The 23,478-nt window shown below is 41.3% G+C and overlaps 1 long non-coding RNA gene across 2 annotated transcripts in view; it reads right to left on the reverse strand.

Annotated features, from left to right (window-relative positions):
• The window catches only part of LOC138149609 (uncharacterized), an 84,696-nt gene that overhangs the window by 50,692 nt on the left and 10,526 nt on the right, over positions 1-23,478 (reverse strand). For both annotated transcript variants that reach the window (XR_011165365.1, XR_011165364.1), the window contains exon 2: positions 703-766. This is a non-coding gene — a long non-coding RNA (uncharacterized lncRNA). The remainder of the gene's footprint in view (positions 1-702; positions 767-23,478) is intronic.

Below are 23,478 nucleotides of genomic sequence, written 5' to 3' on the forward strand. Positions count from 1 at the left end.
TTAGCCATGTTTGCCTCAGTTTCCTCATCTGTAAAATGAACTGGAGAAGGAAAAGGCAAACCATTCCAGTATCTTTGCCAAGAAAACCCCAGATATGGTCATGAGGAGTTGGACATGACTGAAATGACTGAACAACAACAGCAAAGACTGTACAGAGGATCCAATTGCAATTAGATGATATAAAAGCACTCATAATTTGAACCCCACTCCCAAGGGTGCAAACATTCCTTTTACAGGATTGCTGGTCACTCACTTATGTTCAGAAGTGGAAATAAAGAGAAAAAAGAAAGTAGCCTGGAAATAGGTGACCTAAGAACTCCTGCCTCATACTCACTGGGGCAAAAGTAGGTTTGACTTATCTTCTCCTTCTCCCATAAACCACCATTGCTAGCCCTGGAGGGAGGGAGAAGAGAAATCCTCTCATTTACCCGAACACCCTCACTACACTCTGGTCTGGAAGTATAAGGTTGAATGGGGTTATAAGAAGGGGGAGAGGAGAGGTGGTCATTTCACAGCTCCTAGGTCATCCTCCTGGGCTGGGTCACATAAGTCCTGCTAGCCAGCAGTACAAAGGGGAGAGGTACATGTCTATAGGAAGTACTCTCTGTTAACAAAGGACCATGTCCTGCAATTTCATTAAATTACTCAAGAGACTATCCTGATCATTTTCTATCATACTATACATTCTTATATGACTCTTACCTCCACTCAGGGTTTCCTTAGGAATATCAGAATCTGGTCCATTTCTATTGCAGAGTCAATGCACCTGTGAGTAGCCAAGCAACAGGGAAGGGGGGAGAGGAGTAAAAACTCCAGTGAGTGCTATGAAAACAATAAAAATCGTTTTCAGACAGATTCTCTCTGAGATCTTTTCTAGTTCTAAAATCCTTTCACTCTGAGCCCTTGCCCTTAAGGTGTTTATAATCTAATTAGGGAAGGCCTTCACAAAGTCACACTCTAATGCTTCATCCTGTGTTGTTCTGTGTCAGAACCATACAAGCTCAGGCAGGTCTCTCCATTCAGGAGAATCTTCAGCCTTGGTTCCAGCAAAAGAGCATGACTACTGTTCAAAGATCAGCCTCTCACACATAGAGTTTCCTTCTTTTCTTACAGGTAAATCATATTTTTCAGTATATTTTCCATCACTCTCCCCTAAGCCCAACGTTGAATTAAAATCATTAAGTATATATTGATTTAATTTGGAGGGTCTTACTGAGTTTTTCATAGTACACTGGATTACCAAAGGGGTCCATGATCCCTAAAATGATAAGAACCCCTGTCTTAAAGGTATTTAAGGAAGAAACTGGAAGGGGAAGGGGGAAACAAGAAATAGATAAAAATTTGGAAATGTCCTACAGATACTTTACAACAAACTATTTTTGCAATAAATTGTACTAGAAACTTGACATTTGAACTTTAACATAACAGTTCCTGACATAAGGAAATAGAAAGTGTGCCAAAGAAAACAAGGGTGGAAAGAACAGTAGAAGTAGACGAAGAAGAGTTCCATGCTCATGTTTACACAATTTTAAGGGTCTGGAGGGATCAGTCTATAAGGTGTCTGAAAGAGGTAAAGATACCAGAGGCTTAGAAAATATCTTGAACCTTGTGATTTGCCAAAACAAACAAACAAACAAAAAAGATGAATGAGAGAATATTAATAGCTACTAAGCCATCTGCCTATTTCTCATCTCTATTAAATGTTTATGAGAGTAATCTACACCTGGAATGAAAACATTCTTGATGAAGCTTGGGAAAAGAACAAGAAATTTTCGAGCAGTGTTCTTACAATGGATCACAATTTTGCAGTCACACACTTGACTGACTGGTACAGAGAATGAGATTCCACTCTGCTTATTGTTTATTGATTTTTAAAAAATATTTGACTAGAAAACAAAATACTTTTTTAAAAGCCTCCTCTGCTCCAAGGTGTCTTCCCATGCATCTGTGAAAACCATACAAGATTTCTAAATATGCAACAACAGAAATAACTTTATTTGATAGTTCTCCGATTTGCTGTCAGGAGAGGCATAGAACAGGGGAGCAGGGATGAAGGTGTTTACCATCATCATGGCAGATCTCAGAAGACTCTGACCTAATTATCGACACAGCAAACAGCAATGGATAAAAATAATAGCTAAAATTTATTATTTCTAAGACATTTTTCTTTATTGTCAGTTCCAAAATAACTTCCTTCCCCAGCTGAGAAGTTGAACAATATGATACACATTATACATGAAAAGTCATGCAAAATGTATTTCCATATTAGCTATGATGATTTAAAAAAAAACAAGAAAAGTTAATAAAATGAAAAATAAGCTCCAATCTAACTTGAGATTTCATCAGTTATACCTCTGGAGTAGATAGCATTATTCATCATGAGTCTTTTGGAATTATCTTAGATCCTTGTGCTGGTCAGATTAGCTAAGTATTTCATAGCTTATCATCATTACAGAATTGCTGTTACTCTGCATGGTGAATAGCTAAAATTTATATTGCCCTTACTACAATTATTGACTTATTCTTATCCTTACAACAACCCTGGGATATAGGTGCTGTTATCCTCATTTTAGAAATAAGGAAACTGAGACAAGCAGAAGTTAAGTGACTTGTCCAGGGTCACATGGCTGGTAAGTTTCTGAGGCCAGATTTGAACTTGGGTCTTCCTGACTCTATCTATTATGCCATCCAGTTCCCTGATGAATGAAAAGTGCCTGTTGTCTGGACTATGATAGATTGGAAGACTCTGCCCTGGGCTCTCTCCTCAATCTTCCTTATACTCTCTCATTTGGTAATTTCATCAGCTTCCATGCATTCAGTTATCATCTCTTTGAAAGCGATTCCCCAATCCATATATCAAACTCAAGTCTCTCTCCTGAGTAATAGTAGATATAAGGTAAATTTAGTGGAGGTAATTTTCTCATCAGGAGTAAAGTAAGAAATCCTCATGGATAAAATCATAGATCTTATCCCCCTTCTCCCCTCCCCACTCAAAAAAAATCTGGCCCTAAGCAATAGGAATTTGATGGGTCTGCTTCCCTGAGAAAGGGGTTGCTTCATTCACTTGGCTCCATTGTATCCTAAATCCAAGTACCATGCCAGTCAGAAGTAAAAAAGGCTTGGGAGGATGTTCTATTTGAGCCAAAAAATGCATCTGGGGATGACTGATATAAAGAGAATCAGTTGCTTGCCCTGAGAGTAGCTCTTAATTCATATGATGACCACTGACCTCAAAAGCCTTTTTATGGACCAGGCTAAATGACTCCCAAATCCTGCTGCTTCTTTCAAGAAAATGAACCCAAAGATTTTCATAAAAATAAAAACATTTCATTACACCAAAAAGGAGATGGACTAGGGGAAAGCATCCCCAGAACCCACTGACAGCCAGAAAGGTAAGCCAGACCACTTTGATCTTCTGGGCACCAAATTGAGTTTTATTTTAAGTAAAGTATCCTTTGTCTTTTTTACTAATGGACTCCTTCAATAGTTAGATAAAGCTCATTGTACTGCTTCACAGAATAATGTTTTTAAAGTAAATAAGATTACCAAAGAGATGTATTATATCAAAATACAGTAATCAAAAAATTTAAAAGAAAAATCACAGACCCTACATTAAGACCTGTTGTTCTGGAGGGTTGATGGGGTTAAGCATTCCTTTTCTCTGAGAAGGAAGGCCTCTCTAGTTTAATTGCTTAAAAATAGGCTCCTGGATACAAAATTGCACAGTGTTTGTTTAATTTGATTTCTAGAATGAAGGAAATATTAATGCCTTTAGGACTCTGTCCTAGAAAGACCGCATTGGGAATATGTTACCTGTTGCATTCAGTTCTGGGTGCCATATTTTAGGAAGGTCCTTGACAGGATGGTAAAAGGATGGAAGGCCATGGTCATGATTATCAAAACTAGGGATGTTTAATGTGGAGATGAGAAGGGAGGAATGAGGGATATGATCATTGCCTTCAACATCTGAAGGGCTATCGTGTGAAAGTACTAGGACCAATGGACGCAAGTTACGGGGAAGCTGCTTTGGACTCAATATAAAAATACTATTGTGTAGCAAATCTGCTCCTCCTGTGTAGAATGGAGGGTATCGTGTGGTTCAAGGGAGGCAAAATAGGTATCTCTAGTCTCTTCTCCCCCCACCCTTCTCCAAAGGAAACTTTATTTCCTTCTAGGAAGGGCAGGAGGAGTTGGGGGCCAGAAGCTTGGCCACTCTGCTCTCCTTCAAGAAAACTGGGGACTTGGGTTCTAGGTGTTTTAAAGTTTCTATAGTTTCCTTAGAATAACGTCCTGAGTATGGGTGCATAAAATTTTTTTAGCCCTGTTATACTATGAAACTGATGGGTAGGAAAGTTAAACAACTTCTCCATGGTCACACTGCGCTCAAACTGACATTTGAACTCAGGTGTTCTTCAAGTCCACCATTTTTATCTTGACGCCAAGCTGGAAGTTGATGACAAATAGAGCATTCCCAAAATGCAGCAGACTGCGAGGAACACTGTGGTTCGTATTATAAGTCAAAGTCACATCTCCAAGAAGTGGTCATTTGATGATCTATGATATCAAGAGGGAGGGAAGGAGGGGGAGGAAGAGGGGAAGAAGGAAGGAAGGAAGGAAGGAAGGAAGGAAGGAAGGAAGGAAGGAAGGAAGGAAGGAAGGAAGGAAGGAAGGAAGGAAGGAAGGAAGAGAAGGAGGGAGGAAGGAAGGAGCATTTATTAAGTACCTACTATGTGCCAGATACTGTGCTAAGCACTTTATTATCTCATTTGATCCTCCAACAACCTTGAGAGGCAGATACTGTTGTCATTAACCCAACCTAACAGTTGGGGAAACTAAGACAAGCAGAAGTAAATGATTTGCTCAGGGACAGCTAGTAAATGTCTGAGGTCAGATTTGGACAGATGAAGCAAGAGGCTTCAGTTTAGAAAAGGAACTGCAAACAACATGAACCATCCCCCATGTAGAAGTACAATCACTACAGAGTTTCTAAAGTATTTGGTGGAATTATTGCATTGTGTTACTACAGAACCCTAAAGAAGAGCTGTAAGACTTGGGTACTGACTTTGCCACTAACCAAATGTGGCATTTGTCAGAGACTTAAGCTCTCTCGTTCTCATTTTCTACTTTTGTAAAATGAAGGGGTCAGATTAGGGAGTGTAGGAGTTACATATAGAAGGGACCTTAGAGATTATGTCTAATTCTCTCATTTTACATGCCAGAAAATGAATCTCAGAGAAGTTAAGCAATTTGCCTAAGGTCACACAGGTAGTATAATAGCTATGATTTCCAGGTTCCTTATTGCTCCCACATCCACATAAAGATCTTTCTTTTCCCCTTCCTTCCTTCCTTCCTTCCTTCCTTCCTTCCTTCCTTCCTTCCTTCCTTCCTTCCTTCCTTCCTTCCTTCCTTCCTTGATTCTTGGAGCTGAAGCTCTCATTGACTGGCACACTCAGATTCTCTGTGGAGAAGGAAACAGTAAGGAAAGCTGGGACAGTGTGGGCATTTTCATACTCACACCCATCTTGTAAACTAAAGTGCCTGAAGTTTCCTGTCTTTCCAACCAACCCCTTCATAAATGACCCCTCCAAAAATTTTTTTTTAAAACACACCCAGATGAAAAGTATTTCAAATATCATAATACCACTTCCTCTATAGTATTAGGATGGTGCAACAGAGCCACCATATATAAAACTTGGGCTCATTCATAAGAAAGCTCAACTACTAACTAGTCCTGTGTCTAGAGATGAGGTCACTTTACCTTTCTGGGCCTCAGTTTCTTCATCTATAAAATGGAAATAATAGTGCCTCCACTACCTCACTCACAAGCTTGTTATGGAAATTGCACTGTATAAATGTAAATTGTTATTGTTATTGCACAATGTGGCACATGGGAAAATATCTCTGTGGTCACAGATCCCTCCCCTGCCATTAGCCACAGCTTTCCTGCCCCAGGTGAGAGTCAGGCTAGTCTCTGAGTGCCCTCTGTTGACCATCATTGAGAGTAACACCCACAACCACTTGGAGGGATGCTCCCAGAGATAACCAGACTCTCACACAAAGCACTAAACTGGGCAGTTGACCAGAAATAGACTCCATTGGGTGTCACCAGCACAGCATGACCATGGAGAAGTGTTTCCTTCTCTACAGAGAATCTGAGAGTGTGCCAGTCAATGAGAGCTTCAGCTCTAAGAATCCTGGAAGGAAGGAGCATTTATTAAGCACCTATTATGTGCCAGATACTGTGCTAAGAAAGAGGGAAGGAAGGAAGGAAGAGAAAGAAAGAAAGAAATCAATCAGTCAGTCAGTCAATAAGCATTTATTATTTATGACAGGTATGAAAATGAAATCATCTCTGTTCTCAAGGAGTTTACCACCCGTTGCATGATGGTCATCTCCCACTGGATGCCAACATCACGAACTAAGCTTGCTCCAAAGGAAACTTCTTTATCCTGGCCTCTGTAGCACCCTTTCCCTCCTCCAAACTTTCCTAGATCTATTGAATGCACCACTTTCTTTTCTGTTATCCATGTTAACAACATCAGTTTTATACCTGATTCTTTCATCTCCTCTGGTACCCATTTCCAATCAATTGCCAAGTTTTATTGATTCTGACTCCATAATATCTTTTGAATCTTTCCCTTTCTTTACACTCCATTGCTCAAACACCTTCACTGACTTTAGGATAAAATACAAACTGCTCAAATGAGCTAGGAAAACCCTGCACTATCTGGCTCCAGCTTATCTTCTGGGCTGATTTTGCATTATTTTACTTATCATGCTGCATTTTTATCTAGACTAGCCTACTCACCATTCCTTGAATGAGGTATTCCATCCCCCATCTTCATGCCTAAAATACATTCTTCCCTCTTTTTACTTCTTAAATCTCTTTGCAACATCTCTGGTGTATATCCCCTTCTCTCCTCTGACATTGCCATTACTCCAGTACAGGCCCTCATCACCCCAGCCTGGGCTATTGCAATAGCCTGCAGGTGGGACTGCCTGCCTCAAGTCTCTCCCCACTCTACCCATCCTCCATTCAGTTACTCAGCTGATTTTCCTAAAACAAAGATCTTACCATATCACCTCCTATCCAATAAATTCCAGTAATTCCCTATTGCCTCCAGGAGCAAATACAAAATGCTTTGACATTCAAAGCCCTTCATAACTTACCCTCTTCTACTTTATCAGTATTCTTACACCTTACTCCCTGACACACACTCTTCAAGCCAGCGATACTGAGCTCCTGGCCATTCCACGAACAAGACTCTTCATCTCTTGTCCTCTGCTCTGAATACTGACCTGCCTGGCTTCCTTTAAGTTCTGACTAAAATCTTACCTTATACTTTCTCTAACCTCTCTTAATTCCAGTGCCTTCCCTCTGCTAATTATTTCCTTTCTATCCTGTATATAGCTTGCTCTACATATATTTATCTTCATGCTGTCTCCCCCATTGGATTGTAAGTTCCTTCAGGATAGGGAATTCTCTTTTACCTCTTTTTGTATCCCCAGTGCTTAGCACGGTGCCTAATGCATAGTAGGCACTTAATAAAAGTTTATTAAATTTAATCAAATTGAAATCCCTAGCTTTCTTCAAAGTCTTCTAAAGGAAATGTTACCAATTATCAATCTTACCAGTTCCCTATTTATCAGTGTTCTCTCCCTTACCAGATGACAATGCATTTATTTATAAATGCTGCATTACCCGGTAGATTGTAAGCTACTTGAGGGCAGGAAAATTTTGTTATTTTATCTTTGCATCTGTAGGACTGAGGACAGCACCTTGCACATATGTTGCACTGGAGTGAAAGATATCAGATGGTTCACAGAAGATAAACTCCTACTTCCTGCTCCTCACATCAGTTTTTGTCTTTCCCTCCCACTCCCATTCTTCAAATTGTTTCTTGTCCCTGTTGAAACAACTCAGACCACAAACCTGTGGTCGGACTACTCACAAGCTGTGTGGCTATGGGCAAGCCATTTCATCTCTCTGAACCTCATTTTCATCATCTGTAAAAAAAATAGGATAATAAAACTCATATTATGTCCTCTCAGTAGAGTGTAAGCTCACTGAAGGCAGGAACTTGTTTTCTTTTGGGTTTTTTGTGCCATCAGACTAGAGCCTAATAACTTTCTGCCAGTGAAATTTAGTAATCCTCTCTGAAGTAACTCAAAATCCATAACTATATTTTAAATTTATGTATTATTGAGGTGTTCAGAAGTCCAGACCTATGATTTCATTGATATAAGAGTTCCCAGGATGAGAATGCCTTCCACTAATGCTGAGGAGAGACTTCTCTATAGCCTACAGACTTGGAGAGCACTCTGGCCCTGGAGGCCAGTTGCCCATGGATACCTGGCCAGCATGAATCAGAGGTGGGTTTCAAGCCCAGGTCTTCCTGATTCCAAGTACTAGCCTTTATCCTCAGTCATGCTTCCTTATGCCTTGCACATCCTAGGTACTTTGGAAATACTTTTCCAGTTTGTTTTAGAATGTCTGGTACCTCCCTCAAAAAACTATTGTGATGTAGGAGCTTTGCAAATCTTAAAACACAAGAGAAATGAGCCCTGTTGCTATTGCCTTGAAGGCTTCCATCCCAGAAAATATCTAAGTTATCCTACAAGCATCACAGAAAATGCCCTATTGCTCCATGTGGTCATTCAATCATGTCTCTTTTCCTAGGAAAAGGAAGGACAATTATTCCAAGAGAAAAAGAGCTGAGACTTTTGGGGTAGTGTTTGGTTACATTTCTGAAGATTCCTCATTTTCCAGTGACTAATAGCTCTGGACCTCACTGGCTTGATCAGAGTAAATTGTTACCACAAGCTGCCAGAATGGACTAGGCCCCAGGCCCCTTCTGATTTACTGAGAAGCTCATGTAGCAGAATTTCCCTGCAGCCTGCTCTTTGACAGAATGGGCAACACCTAGATGCTGTCCTTAAAGAAACCGTAGAAGGGAGACAAGGGCAGGAGATATTTAATTTTATTTTCTCTATTTAAAATTAAATTAAAATTTTAAAATTAAGAAGGCTTCATTTTCTCTCTTTCTCACTCCCATGACTCTACCCTTGGAAGAAAAAAAGTAATAGGGAAAACAAAACCCTTGTAACACTGGTCAGGCCCAAGTATAAATCTCATTCTGAATCTTGAATCATCACTTCCCTGTCAGGAGGTGGTTAACATGGGTCATTAGCAATCCTCAGGAGTCAGGATTGGTCATTGCATTCATCAGAGTTAATTTTTTAAAAGCTATTTACCTTTGCAATGTTATTGTTATTGAATAAATTCTTCTCCCAATTCTAATGCCTTCCTTCTATTGATTATTTGCTATTTGTCTTGTATATAGATGAGTTCCATATAGTTGTTTGCATGTTATGTCCCTCATTAGAGTGTGAGCTCCTTAAGGGCAAGAGCCATTTTTTGCCTTTCTTGTATACTCAGCACTTAGCACAGTGCCTGGCTCTAGTAGGTGCTTAATAAATGCTTATTAACTGTCTGTTTCTGCTCACTTTGCTCTGCATCAATTTATACAAGTCTTCACAAGTTCCTTGTTTCTCAGCATTTCTTATGGTATAGTGGTATTCTATCATCATAGTTTGTTCAGCTACTTTCCAGGTGACGAGCATCCCTTTAGTTTTCACTTCTTTATCACTGTAAGAGGGGGAAATGCTGCTAAAAACATCCTTGTACATGTAGGTGCTTTTCCTTTCTAGGATCTCTTTGGAGTATAGTCCCAGCAATGGCATTTCAGGATCAAACAGTAAATTCAATTTAGTTATTATTTTAGGTACAATTTCAAATTGCTTTCCAGAATAGACCTATCAATTCACAGGTCCCCCAACAGTGCATTAATATCCCTGTTTCCCCAGAGGCCCTCTAACTTTTATCGTTTTCCTTTTTTTTTTTTTTTTGTCATCTTTAACAATCTGATGGATATGAGGGAGAACCTCAGAGTTCCTTTAATTTGTATTTCTTTAATTATTAGTGATTTGGAACATGTTTTCATATGGCTATTGATAGTTTGGATTTCTTCCTTTGAAAACTCACTATTCATATCCTTGGACCATTTACCAGTTGGGGAATGGAGGAGCCATTTTTTTTTAAGAAGCACAAGTTTTAACTAAGGTGAATTCTTTTCAGGGGTTGTCTGAACTAGAAAAGAATATCTCTTTTTCCACCTGCCCTTCAGTGAAAGAGCTTATTTTGGGGGGTGTTTATCTAACCTATTATTTAACCAGGAAATCGTGCTAGGCTTAACAACTTTCTGTCAAGGAAACCTTCCGATGACCTTCTCAGGGCCGCATTGGAATGGCACCACAGTCATGGCTATATTTTTATTTTCATAATGCATTATCCATGCCTCCAAAGAATCTTTCCTCACTTTCAGCAGATTGGTTTTTTTGGCGAAAAAAGAATGAAAGTTCTGTTTAAGGATAGTTTCCAGGGTTCTTGAATTTTCTTCCATGGAGACCAAGGATTGTTTAGCCCATTCTCACTTTTACTTTGGTCAAAGAGCATTTGCTCAGGAGCCAGATTTGCCATTTCAATGATTCTAGGCAAGTTGATTCACTTTTCTGAGCTTCAGTTTCCCCATCTATAAAATGAGGATAATAATACCTGTGCCACCTCCTTCACAGTTGTTATGAGAAGCAAATGAGACGTGAAAGTGCTTTGTAAATTGTATAGGGTTAGACAAATGAAAGGAATAGTTAGAAAAGTCAATATCTCTCCTCAGACAAGAACAAGTTGATGGTCTTGTGGGATATTGTCAATCAAAAGGTATTTTTATTTATTTATTTTTAAAGCAGTTGGGGTTAAGTAACTTGCCCAAGGTTACACGGCCATTTGTGTGTGTGTGTGTGTGTGTGTGTGTGTGTGTGTGGGTATTAAGTATCTGAAGCCAGAACCAATCCCACGTTCTCCTGACTCCAGGGCCAGTGCTCTTACTCACTGCACCAACTAGCTGCCCCCAAAAGGTATTTTTAACCTGCATATTTCACATTCTCTGTTTTAAAGAAGCAGAGAGTCAGGGCATCTACTGGTATAGTGGATAGAACACTGTCCTTGAAGTCAGGAGGACCTGAGTTCAAATCTGGCTGCAGACACTTGCTAGCTGTGTGACCCTGGGCAAGTCATTCAACCCTGATTGTCTCAACAACAAAAAAAGAAGCATAGAGTCTAACAGGGACAGTAAGGTTTATCCATAAAATAGTAGCAAACAATAGTCAGAGAACCTGGATTCAAATCTTACTTCTCATGTTTATTATCCACATGACCATAGACAAATCATTTAACCTCCTTAAGCTTCAGTTTTTTCATCTCTTAAATGAAAGAGTGGGCCTATACAGCTTCTGAGGTGCCTTCCAACTCTAGATCTATAGACTGTGAATCTAAATCTATAATTAATGGCTAAATTGTATGGTACCGACTGCAAGCATTCTAGGCTACCATACAAAAGGATGATCAGTGAAAGCTGAAATGCTCAATAAATCCTTGAGGAGGTAGTGGCTTTGAACTGGGTCTTGAAAAAATAAGAAGAAGAAGGCTCAGATGTGTCATTGATGTGGACACTGGATCTGCATTCAGATGCGGACTCAGTTTCCTCACCTGTGAAGTGAGGCAGAAACAAAAGTGATATTGTCATCAGAATATACTGCAGATACCCTGGACAGAAAGAGAAAATGGATGATGAGTTGGGGAAACAAATCCCAAGCCTGGCATTCTAGAGGTCATGATGTCATAATGGTGGGCGATTTCAATTAGCCCTGAATATGAAACAAGAGAGTGATGTGGAAGTCAGACTAAGGCAGTCCCAGGTCACCCTGAGGGGCCAAGTCCAGGACCAGGGAGGTGATAGTCCCACTCTCAGAACACATCCAGATTATTGCATTCAATTCTGGATACCACATTTTAGAGAAAGAATCTGTAGGACATTCAGAGGAGAGCAGTCAGGAGGCAGAAGGACTTTGAGATTATGCTGTGAGAAGATCAGGTGAAGGACCTGAAAGGTTTAGCCAGGAGAAGAGAAGATTTGGGGAGTCGGGTGGGACACAATAGTTGACTTCAAGAATATGAAGGATTGTCATGTGAAAAACAACAATAACATTTATATAGCGCTTACTACACGCAAGGCACTGCGCTTTACAGTCATCTCATTTGGTCCTCACAACAACCCTGAGAGGTAAGTGTTGTCATTGCCTTCATTTTACAGATGAGGAAACTGAGTCTGGCCCCAGAGGAAAGGATGATTGTATGCTGGGGGAGGGGAAATACAAAGGGGCAATGTTGGGCTTGAGGTTGGGAAAACAATCCTAACCAATAAAGCCATACGAAAATGGGACTGACCACCCCAGAAAGGAAGGAGGTGCCCTCTGCCTAGAAGTCACAGGGGAAAAAAGTCTGAAAAGCACTTGCAGAAGAGATGCTTAGATAAAACTGAGACTTAATGGTTCCTTCCAACTCTGAGATTTTAGGGTTTGCAGAGCATTGAACCACCTAGACAGAAGGTAAAGTACTGTATACACATGAGTGGGTATTAGTGACATTTCACTGCCCAGAAGACATTGCAGGCAATGATAGTAGAAGTGAGAATAAAAGGAGGTTTGGGGAACAGGGGTCAATGAGGAGGCTGGTCTGGTTAGGAAGGAGGATTTATCCTAGGAAAGAATGGGGAAACAAGGAACCAGATTACAGACAAGCAAATTTAGCCCTAAAGTGTATACATGTAGCTTTTTTACAGATATATTCAGCACTAGATGTGAAAATCAATAGAGTGGCTTTTGGTTTCCAGCAACATCAAAGGTTCCAAACCACTCCCTGTGTTTGCAGGATGGTTTAGTAATCAGGAAGTAATTATTGCAGCTGTGAGGCTTGTTTTTGCTTTCAATCCCTAATCTGATGGCAACATGGAAAGATGCACTGGTGGCATATCAATCATTCCTTGTGGGGACTAGCCAGCCACTGATTTCCCAGAAGCACAATCCAGTTTTTCTTATTAAATACAAAAACCAAACCCACACTGTTACAAATACTCAGAACCAGGATTTGGAGGATCTTGGCAGGTTTCAATTTCACAAAACCTTTCAAATACAAATATCTCTCGTTTTTAGTTTTGGGCTTAGCAAAAATCCATGGAACATACTTTCTCTTAATTTAAACCATGACTTCCAAGGAAATATATTCCTAAGCAGAGGGAGCAGAACTCCTTCTTGGCATGGGGAGCACTCTTGCCTAGGTTCTTATCATTTACAATATATAAGGGGTGGGGGGGGATTGGAACCTCCATCCTTGGGTTTAATGATATCCTATCCCACCCCCACCCCCCACTGTCTCATTAGTTAAGAAAACTTGACTTTTTCAGGTTAATCAGGCCTTTTATTTGTATGGGGGGTTGGGGGAGGGAAAGGGGAGGTAAATTATTAAATTATCCCAACCTCCATTTAAGTAATTATTTGATTTGATCCATTATAATTAAAATAAAATCCTTAAATTTGCATACCCACAATACTAACGCTGAATCTTTTCCAACAATTTGATTGGTAAGCATACTTGTAGTACTTTAAGACTGACTCAAGAAAACTATCTGTGAATATTCAAGAAATTTATTTTTTCATTCCTCTCCTCCCACACAATACTAAACCCTCTGCAATCTGGCTTCTGACCTTATCGTTCAACTGAAACTGAGCAGGGGAGACATGGTCAGACTTGTTTTGGGGGGAATAATCACTTTAGCAACAGCGTGGAAGGTGAATTGGTGGGGAGAGACAAAGCAGAGACAGGGATGGCTATTGCAAAAGTCCAGGCGGTAGCAGGGGCCTGCACCAGGGTGGTGGCTGAATGAGCACAGATGAAGAGATACAGGAGATGCTGTGAAGACAGGAAGGACAAGGTTTAATGACAGTCTGGGCAGCCTGGAGTGAGGCAACATTACCAGAAGTATCTTTTTTTTTTTAAAGCAATCGGGGTTAAGTAACTTGCTCAAGGTTACACGGCCAGTTATTTCTGGGTGTGGTGCTAAGTATCTGAGCCCGGATTCGATCCCAGGTCATCCCGACTCTGGGGCTGGTCTCTTACTCGCTGAGCCACCTGGCCACCCTGACCAGAAGTATCTTAATCACCCAATCAGATGGTCTTTTCTCACTCTGCCTCTTCCCCTCTCTGTGTCCTCTGCATATTCCCTCCTCTCTAGATTTCAGTCATTACCGTTCCCTCTTGGTTCTTTTCTTGAGTACTTCCCCACTCCCTCCTTCAGGATTTTCTTTGCTAGATCTTCATCCAGACCCTCCTCCTAATAGGGATGCCCTGCAAGGCCCATCCAGCCCCTCCTAACAGGGGTGCCCTGCAAGGCTCTGTCCTGGCCCTCCTCCTAACAGGGGTGCCCTGCGAGGCTCTGTCCTGGCCCTCCTCCTAACAGGGGTGCCCTTCAAGGCTCTGTCCTGGCCCTCCTCCTAACAGGGGTGCCCTGCGAGGCTCTGTCCTGGCCCCTCTCCTAACAGGGGTGCCCTGCGAGGCTCTGTCCTGGCCCTCCTCCTAACAGGGGTGCCCTGCGAGGCTCTGTCCTGGCCCTCCTCCTAGACTACTTCACTTGGCAAAACCATCAGCTCACATAGGTTCAATTATCCTCTCTGTGCAGATGATTCCCAGCTCTATATATTTGGCCCTAATTTCCTAAGCACTGGGCCTGTACGGCCAACTGCCTTCTGGACATATTAAATTGATGTCCTATAGGCGTGTCAAACTTAGCATGCCCCAAACAGAATTCATTCTCTTCTCCCCCTCCCCCCCACCCCAAACACTTCCCTCTTTCCAACTTTTCTATAGAGACCTAGGCTTATAATCTTGGTCTGGGTCTTACCTCCTTATCTTCACCATGAGGTTGCTTTGTTTTTTCTTTCAGCTTTAGTTGGCTCTGTTTTTCTGACCTAGGCTAGTTCACACCTCCTAAGGCAGTCTGCTGACCCTCTGCTCCCAGGGACTTGCCTATTGGTGCTGGAGTTACCGCTGCTTCAATCCACGACATCACCTTTGGGATGTTATTGGTCCTCTTTGAGAAGGAAGGATGTACAATAACAGCTTCGGCTCAGACTTCCCTAACTGAAGCAATCCACTAGCTTTAGCATCTCCAACAGCAGAGTCTACAGGCACGAGCCACCATGCCCCCCCACAATCGCTTTCTAATTTGTCTCTTCCTGGAGTTGCTCTCCATTCCAATTTATCCTCCACTCAGCTACCAAAGTGATTTTTCTAAAATGCAGGTCTAATCATGTCACACACACACACACACACACACACACAGACCCGCCTCAACAAATAGCAATGACTCCCTATTACCCCCAGGATCAAACATAAAATCCTCTGTTTGGCATTCAATGCCCCTTCACAACCTGCCCTCTTTCTTCCTTTCCACTCTTCTTATATTTACTCACCTCTGTATACTGTATACTCCATGACTAGACTAAGCTGCTCCTCACACCCAACACTCCATTTCCCAAACCTGTGCCTTTTCACTGGCTATTGCCCATGCCTGGAAGGCTCTCCCTCCTCCCCTCTGCATCTTTGCGTCTTTCCTGGCTTGTTTTAAAACTCGTTGTAAATCTTAACTTTTACAGGAAACTTTTCCTGGCACTCCTCTCCTCTCCAGTTCCCCAGAGCCTTCCCTCTGAGATTATCATCCAGTATATGACATATATGTTTTGTAAGTATATAATTACTTCCATATAGTCTCTTCCATTAAAACATGAGCTCCCTGAGGGCAGAGACCAAGCTTTTCACTTTCTTTGTATCCCTTGTGCACAGTATTTGGCATGTAATGAATATTTAATAAATGCTTGTTGATTAGCCATTATTTTGTTTCTTATCATTACTATAGGGGTCGAAGTTTCCTTATAACAGATCATAAGAGCCAAGATTTAGCCATGGAAGGGACCCTGGAGGCCATCTAGACTGATCCCCCTCATTTTACAACTGAGAAAAATTAGGACCAGGGAGTTTGTGTCTTGAGTTCACCCAGGAATTAATGGAAAAAGGTGGGATTTGAACCAAGGTTCTGTGACTCTAGGGTCAGTGGTTTTTCTACTGTACCATGATGACTTGTCCAGAGTCATCCACTTAGTAAATGTAAGAGGCGGGATTTGAACCCAGGTTTCTTGACTTCAAATTTAGCAATCTTTCCATTACAAAACACATATATTTGCATATTTCTTTGATGCTTTGAAAGCTCTGACTGTTGGCATGGATATCCCTCTACTGATGTGGAGAGCAACCACTCTACCTTTTGTCCATTTCTAGACTTTAAAAAAAGTCCAGATTTTTTTTTGTCTTTTTGGAGGGGGGAAGGCAGGGCAGTGGGGGTTAAGTGACTTGCCCAAGGTCACACAGCTAGTAAGTGCTAAGAGTCTGAGATCAGATTTGAACTCAGATTCCCCTGACTCCAGGGCCAGTGTTCTATCACCTGGCTGGTGATCCACCAGTTCAAATCCAATCTCAGACACTCAGCAGTTGTGTGATCCTGGGCACCTCACTTCACTGTCTCAGTTTCCTAATCTGTAAAATGAGGCTACTAATAGCACCAACCTTCTAAGGTTGTTGGGACGATAAAATGAGACAATATTTGTAAAGCACTTTGCAAACCATAGAGCATTATATAAATGCTAGTGATGATGAGGAGGAGGAGGAAGAGAGGGATGGTGGTGGTGATGGTGATGGTGATGACTTGCTCTCACAAGCAGGTCAAGGTCACAGTTATAGTGACTACTATGAAACAAAAATCCTTGGGCACAACTACAAAGTCAGAATAAAGGAGGGGGTTTAGAGAGGGATCTGTTTGTGTTTAGGAGCAGGGGTCATATTGTGTGGTGGTAATCTGTATGTGTTTGGAAGGAAGGAGATTAGTATGTGTTTGTGGAGTAGAGGGAATCTACCTTTGGAGGGTAGAGATCAATGGGGTTTGGAGCGTGGAGGTGAGTAAAGAAGTCTATGTGGGATTAGTGGGAGGTCAGCGGAGGGGAGTCAGTTGTTTGGAGGGAGGAGCTTTAAGTGTGGGTATCCATGTGTTTGCAGGATAGAGTTCACTGTCAGGAAGACGCTTTAAGATGGGGGGCATTTTACATTGGGGGTGGGGTTCAAGGTGTGTCAATCAACGGAAGTCAGTAGAAAATAGTCAGCTGTGTTTGGGTGGGAGGAATCATGCAATATTAACCTGTAAAGAGATTGATGTGAATTCCCCCCTTCAGCTGCTATTTTTGTTATATGAGGTCATGTTTGCATAAGACTTAAGACTTCAGATAAGATATGCCAACCCTCCATTGACATTGCCCCCTCCCTCCAACTTTTTCTTTCTGATTCCGATGGCTTCACACACCCCCAAATACTGCCCGCAGATGGCAGCCTCATAAGCATAAGCCCGCCTTCTAGGCAGACCCAAGGCAGCTGTCTCCTGACATGTGGGTTCATCTGTCAGTTTAAATTCCACTTCTCAGAGGACATGGGGAGCAGTAGCTTCAGCCACCCCCAAGTTGTCTTGGTTCCTTCACATTTCCCAGGCACGCTGGGCTCCTTGACTTCAACAGAAGGTTATTAAGCTTCTCAGCTTACATCTGTTTGATTTTATCTCATCATGACAATGAAATGTGGAAAGGAATTTGGAGAATTGAAACCAAGTGTACAGTGATCATTTTTACAAGGAGAGGCCAGGGTTTGTCTTAAAGAAGGCACCCACTCAGCTCCAAATTTCTCAAAATGTCAATCTAATCAAAATAGATATGTTTGTGTGGAGAGAGAGAGAAAGAAGACGGAGAACTAGAATCCTTTGGATTTCTGAGCTGGAGGGGCTTTAAAGATCATGTCCAACCCCACTTATTGTATAGGTAAAAATAATAATAACAATAGTACCTCACTAGTCATTCATACATGTATACACTCATGCAACAGGTATTTATTAAATGCTGTTCTGTGAGAGGCATTTATGAGAGCCATCATGAAGGCATACTGCTTAGAGATCTGGATTTGGTGTCAGAAGGAGCTGGATTAAAGATCTGCCTCTTCACCAGGTTCCCCATCCCTGGAATGTACTAGCTAGAGCATGTGATCCTGGGCAAGTCATGTAACCTCCATGCGTCTCAGGTTTCTCAGTTACAAAATGAGGGGGTGACAATGCAAAGGCTTCTACGGCCCCTTTCAGCTCTAAATATCTGATTCAATGACTCTTTGACAACTAGATTGGTCATAAGATTCAGAACTGGTCTTAGAAGTAATCTAGTCCAATCCCTTCATTTTACAGATGAGAAATAGAGGCCAAGAGAAGCTAAATGACTTTTCCTGGGTCACACAAGTAAAGTAGGACAGACACATAGTCCCACTGCCAATCTTGTCATCGAAGTCTTTCCAGCTTAGCAGGCCCTACCTATGGGTATAGGCTTTGAGAACTCAGGCTCCCCTTCCTGTCAAGATGACATATCTGAGGAGGACCCTAGCAGACAAATAACAACATCAATGAGTTACATTCATAGAGTGTGAATTTAGAATTTACAAAGCACTTTCCTTACAACACCCCTCTGAGGCAGGCAGGATAAGTATTATCTCCATTTTATGGGTGAGGAAACTGAGGCACAAAAAGACAAAATTAATTACCCAAGGTCACATAGCTGGTAGGCAGCAAAGAGGGACCCCATTCTAAGATCTACTTGTGCTTCAGGAGTGCCTTTCTACACCTCAGGGGTCAGTAATATTTCCTTGGGGTGATGGTTGAGGAGGGATAGGGAGGCAGGAACCACATTTATTTGGTTTTTTTTTCAAATTCGTCTTGTCATTTATTTGAAAACAAATCCATGGCTCCTAGAAAAAAATTTTCCGCTTGTGATAAGGATTGCAGAAACCACATTTCTTACTCTAAGAAGTCTACAGGTTGTAGTACTCTGAGGAATGACCAGTGTGTGCTCACTTCTTCCTTGCATGTGTCACATATGGTCCAGCCTCTCTGTAGTCATTGATAGGAGGCTCCTCTGGGTATGCCCAGGAGTTTGGCCTGGACCCAAGATGACAGAATCAGATGTACTATTTTTAGCTGGTCTCTGCAATTCAACTTTCCCTTTTGCAGAGACTCCAGGACCTTGAGTAGTCCCCAAAACACTGTCCATCTTAGGCAAGAGGTCTCATGACATCACAGAAAGTGAATGTTGGAAGGGACTTCAGAGCTCATCCAGTCCAACCTGAGGAGGAATCCCCACTACAACATAACTAAGGGGTCATGCACTCTTCTAATGAACTCAAGCTGGAGAATCCACCCACCTCTTGGAGCAGCCACTCCACTTTTGGACATCTCCATTAGGAGCTATTTCCTAAGTTTAAACCTAAATTTGACTCTTTGTAACTTACATACTTTACTCCTACTTCTTTTGCCTCCTGGGGCCGTACTGGACAAGTTTAAATCTCTTTCCAACATGACAGTTCTTCATTTACTCAGACAGTTTTCCCCACCTCCACCCCTTCCCATCAAGTCTTCTCCTCTCCAAATTAAACATTCTTAACTCTTTTAATGGTCCTCACACAGAATGCTTGAAGGGCTTTCCATCATCCTGGTTTCCCTTCTTTGGACAATCACCAGTTTATCAGTGTTTTTCCTAAAACATGAGCCCCAGAACTAAAAACAAGACTAAATATAGTCTGAGCAGGGCAGAGTACAGTAGAGATATCACTTCCCTAGGCCTAGATACTATGTCTTATTGTAGACTATGATTACAATATTTGGGGAGGTTGGAGGAAGGGAAGGGAAATCACCCTATCATAGTGCTTGCAGTATTTAAAACCCTCAGATCTTTGAATGAGCTGCTATCTAGTTAAACCTTCATCTCATACCTGTGATTTTTTGTAGAAATGATTTTTTGAACCAAAGTATAACTCTTTAGATTTATCCCTAATAAATTCCATCTTATTTAATTCAGCTCAATGTGGAGGCCTGCCAAGAAGATTTTTGGGTCCTGTCTCTTTCATCCAATTTATTAGCTAACTCTCCTAATTTTGTGTTATCTGCAAACAGGAGAGACATGCCTATGTGACTGATAAAAAAAAAAAAAGTTAACTGCTGAGGGCTGATCCCTAAGACACTCTGTTAGAGACCTTCTTCCAAGTGGACATAGACCCCCACTAATGATTACTCTTTGGATCTAGTCATTCAACCCTTTTCAAATCCTTCTTATACCTATAGAAGTGATTATATATAATATTATTTTATATATAATATATAATTATATATAGTATTATTTTATATATTGTATGTATGATTTATATATATATATGTATATATATATTCACATCTCTCCTTTCTGTCCCCAAGAATAACATAAAAATCTTTGTCAAATGCTTCACTGAAAATCTAGGTTAAAACCAGAATTCTGCAACCTACTAACCCAGGCAAAAAAAATTCCATGTCTCATTCTTGCCCCCTGGCTTCACTAATTTTTGCACCACAAAGTGCACCTTATTTTGCACTGTTTTTGTGTATATTTTGTGTTAATAAGACTATTTTAAAAATTAGGGAACGTTTGTAGTCTTTCCCTTCTGATCAGTCAGCAGTAATAACTCAGTAACCCAATATCACTAGACACACATGACCAGTTACTCTGGATTTGTTTGCCTGTGTAACAGGTTGCAATTTGGAGCTGCTAGTTGGTAACATTCAGTTGTCTTTTAAAGCTCAGTTCAAACTCCAGGAAGCCTTGCTTGATATAAAGAGAAGATAATGACTTTTTTTCCTCTTGGATCTCACATGGCACATTGGTTTGTAAAGTCAATCCAATCTAAACAAGCATTTAAGTGCCTACCATGTATAAGATACTGTTTTATGTGCATATTTACAAATGACCCCCCCCATGAAAAAAAAATAACCCCTGCTCTCAAGGAGCTTAATTCCACTAAGGGAATATAACCTCTTATGTCAGATTTTCCATGATTTTCCCAGTTTTAGTACTATCCCAATTATTTTGTATTTGTATATACACTTAGCTGTTTATTGTCAAGATGAGATGTCAGAGGTTGACTCTAGCAGACAAATGAGTTGGAATTCATGGAGTGTGAGTTTGAAATTTACAAAGCACTTTCCTTACAACACCCCTCTGAGGTAGGCAGGATAAGTACTATGTCCATTTTATGGGTGAGGAAGCTGAGGCACAAGGAGACAAAATGACTTATCCAAGGTCACACATCTGGTTGAATAGAAGTCTCTTTAAGGCTAGGAATATTTAATTCTTTTCTTTGTACTCCCAATACCTAGTGCAGCACCTGGCACACGGTAAGCCTTTAATAAATGCCTATTGAAATGAACTGAACATATAAGCAGATAAGTACATACACAGATATTTTGAGGAGGGAGAGTGCCCTAATAACCAGGGGGCCTGTGGAAGTCTTGTGGAAGGTGGCTCATGAGCTGAGCCTTAAAGGAAGGCAGGGATTTATAGCAGACAGCCAGGAAAGCCTGCCAAGCACAAAGGCACCTGGGCAAGGACCTGGAAATGATCCTGGATGTGGAGGTAGGAGAGAATGCTTGTTGGGAGATCCAAAAGAAGGGCAGTTTGGTTGGAAAGAAGACAGTGTGAAGGGAAGTAATGTGAAATAAATCTGTAAAGGTGAGCTGGAGTCAAACGGTGATGATGGGTTTTACACGCCACTCTGAGAAGCTTGTATTTTATCCCTAAAATATAGGGAGCTGCTACTAAAGGCTTTTAAGAAAGAGAGGGAAACATTGTACACAATTATAGACACATCATGGGTCCCTCTCAGTAACGCAGGGTTTTAAGACAATTCCAAAAGCCTCGTGATGGAAAGGGATTTCCACATCCAGAGAAAGAATTATAGAGTCTGAATGTAGATTGAAGCAAACTACTCACTCTCTCTCTTTTTTGTTTTGTTTTGTTTCATTCCTTCTTTCTCATTGTTCAATCCATTTGTATCCCCTGTGTCTAGCAGAGTGTATGGCACATATGAGGTGCTTATTAAATGCTTGTTGAACAATCAATTATTATTTTTTTTTGGAGGGTGGAGGGCAGGGCAATTGGAGTTAAGTGACATGCCCAAAGTCACATAGCTAGTAAGTATTAAGTGTCTGAGACCAGATTTGAACTCAGGTCCTTCCGACTCCAGGGCTGGTGCTCTATTCACTGTGCCACCTAGCAGCTCCTGAGCAATCATTTATTAAGGTCTACTGTATTTCTGGCACCATGCCAGGTGCAATGGATGCAAATACAAAAATGAAACATTTCTTATCTTTAAGGAGTTTAGAGTCCTATTGCAGGAAACAGTACACGTGGGAAGAACAGAACAAGGAAGGGAGTTTTTGTCTTGGGAGTCATGGTAATGGTGAGTAGAGCCATAGAGTAGACAACTATTGTGCCTTTCCAGAAGCCACCGTGGTATTGACTGAATTACTGTTCCCAGAGCAAGAGGAGGAAAGCAAGGGTCAAATGTATGGGGTCATGCAATTTTTGACAGGACAGATGGTGGCATATAGCAAATTAAGTGAGTTTGCCCTCACCAGCTCTCCCAGGTAGGTGGTACAATAGATAGAGTACTGGATCTAAATGCAGGAAGACTAATTTTCCTGAGTGCAAATCTAGTCTCAGACACTTAGTTGTGTGACCTCAGGCAAGTCACTTAACCCTGTTTGCCTCAGTTTCCTCATCTGTAAAATGAGTGGGAGAAGGAAATGGCAAATCACTCCAGTACCTCTGCCAAGAAACCCTCCAGTGGGGTCACAAAGATTGGGATGTGACTGAACAACAACAAACTATCCCATAAAGACAATTTGGCCCCATGAGGGAGATCCAAAGTGGAGAGGATTCAATCCGCCAGCAGGTGTGGTTTCTGGAGGTCTGGTCCAGAAGGTGCTCTTCTGAGTAAGGAAAGTCAGGGAGGCAGCAGAACATATGAAAGGATATCCAGAGGGATGAAAATCTCAACCTGGTGTCTGCTAATCTGGCATTCCTGGGACCACTCTGGCAGCTTATCCTCTTCTTTCTGGTGTCTGGTAAATCCTTCTGAGAGGATTCTTTATTCTTCAACTCATCAGTTATCTATTAAGCACCTAGAAGGCATCTAACACTGTGGGGTGGGGGTGGGGTGCCTCGAAGAAGAGAATACCAGGGAAGTATAAGACACAATTCCTTCCCACAGAACATGCTTAATCACACTGGGGAGATGAGAGGCACACAGGAAATAATTAATTAATATGGAATACTGTATGATTATACAGATTATAATAAAATATTAAACTTAACATATTCAAGGGCCAAAATCTATGCTATGGACCCTAAAGCTTGGTGAGTAGCTGGGGGTGGAGTGATCTCTTACAAGGGAATAGGAGAAAGAACCTTGGTCCTTCCCTGAGCCAAAAGATCTAGATTCCGACTCTGCCATTTAATAGCTTTGCCAATTTAAACAATTTAATTCATCTCTCTCTCTCTCTCTCTCTCTCTCTCTCTCTCTCTGTCTCT

The sequence above is a fragment of the Petaurus breviceps genome, unplaced genomic scaffold (genome assembly GCF_028583685.1).
Source record: "Petaurus breviceps papuanus isolate PSGF00001 unplaced genomic scaffold, PetGlider_PUasm1.0 90847, whole genome shotgun sequence".
Taxonomy (NCBI): Eukaryota; Metazoa; Chordata; class Mammalia; order Diprotodontia; family Petauridae; genus Petaurus; species Petaurus breviceps.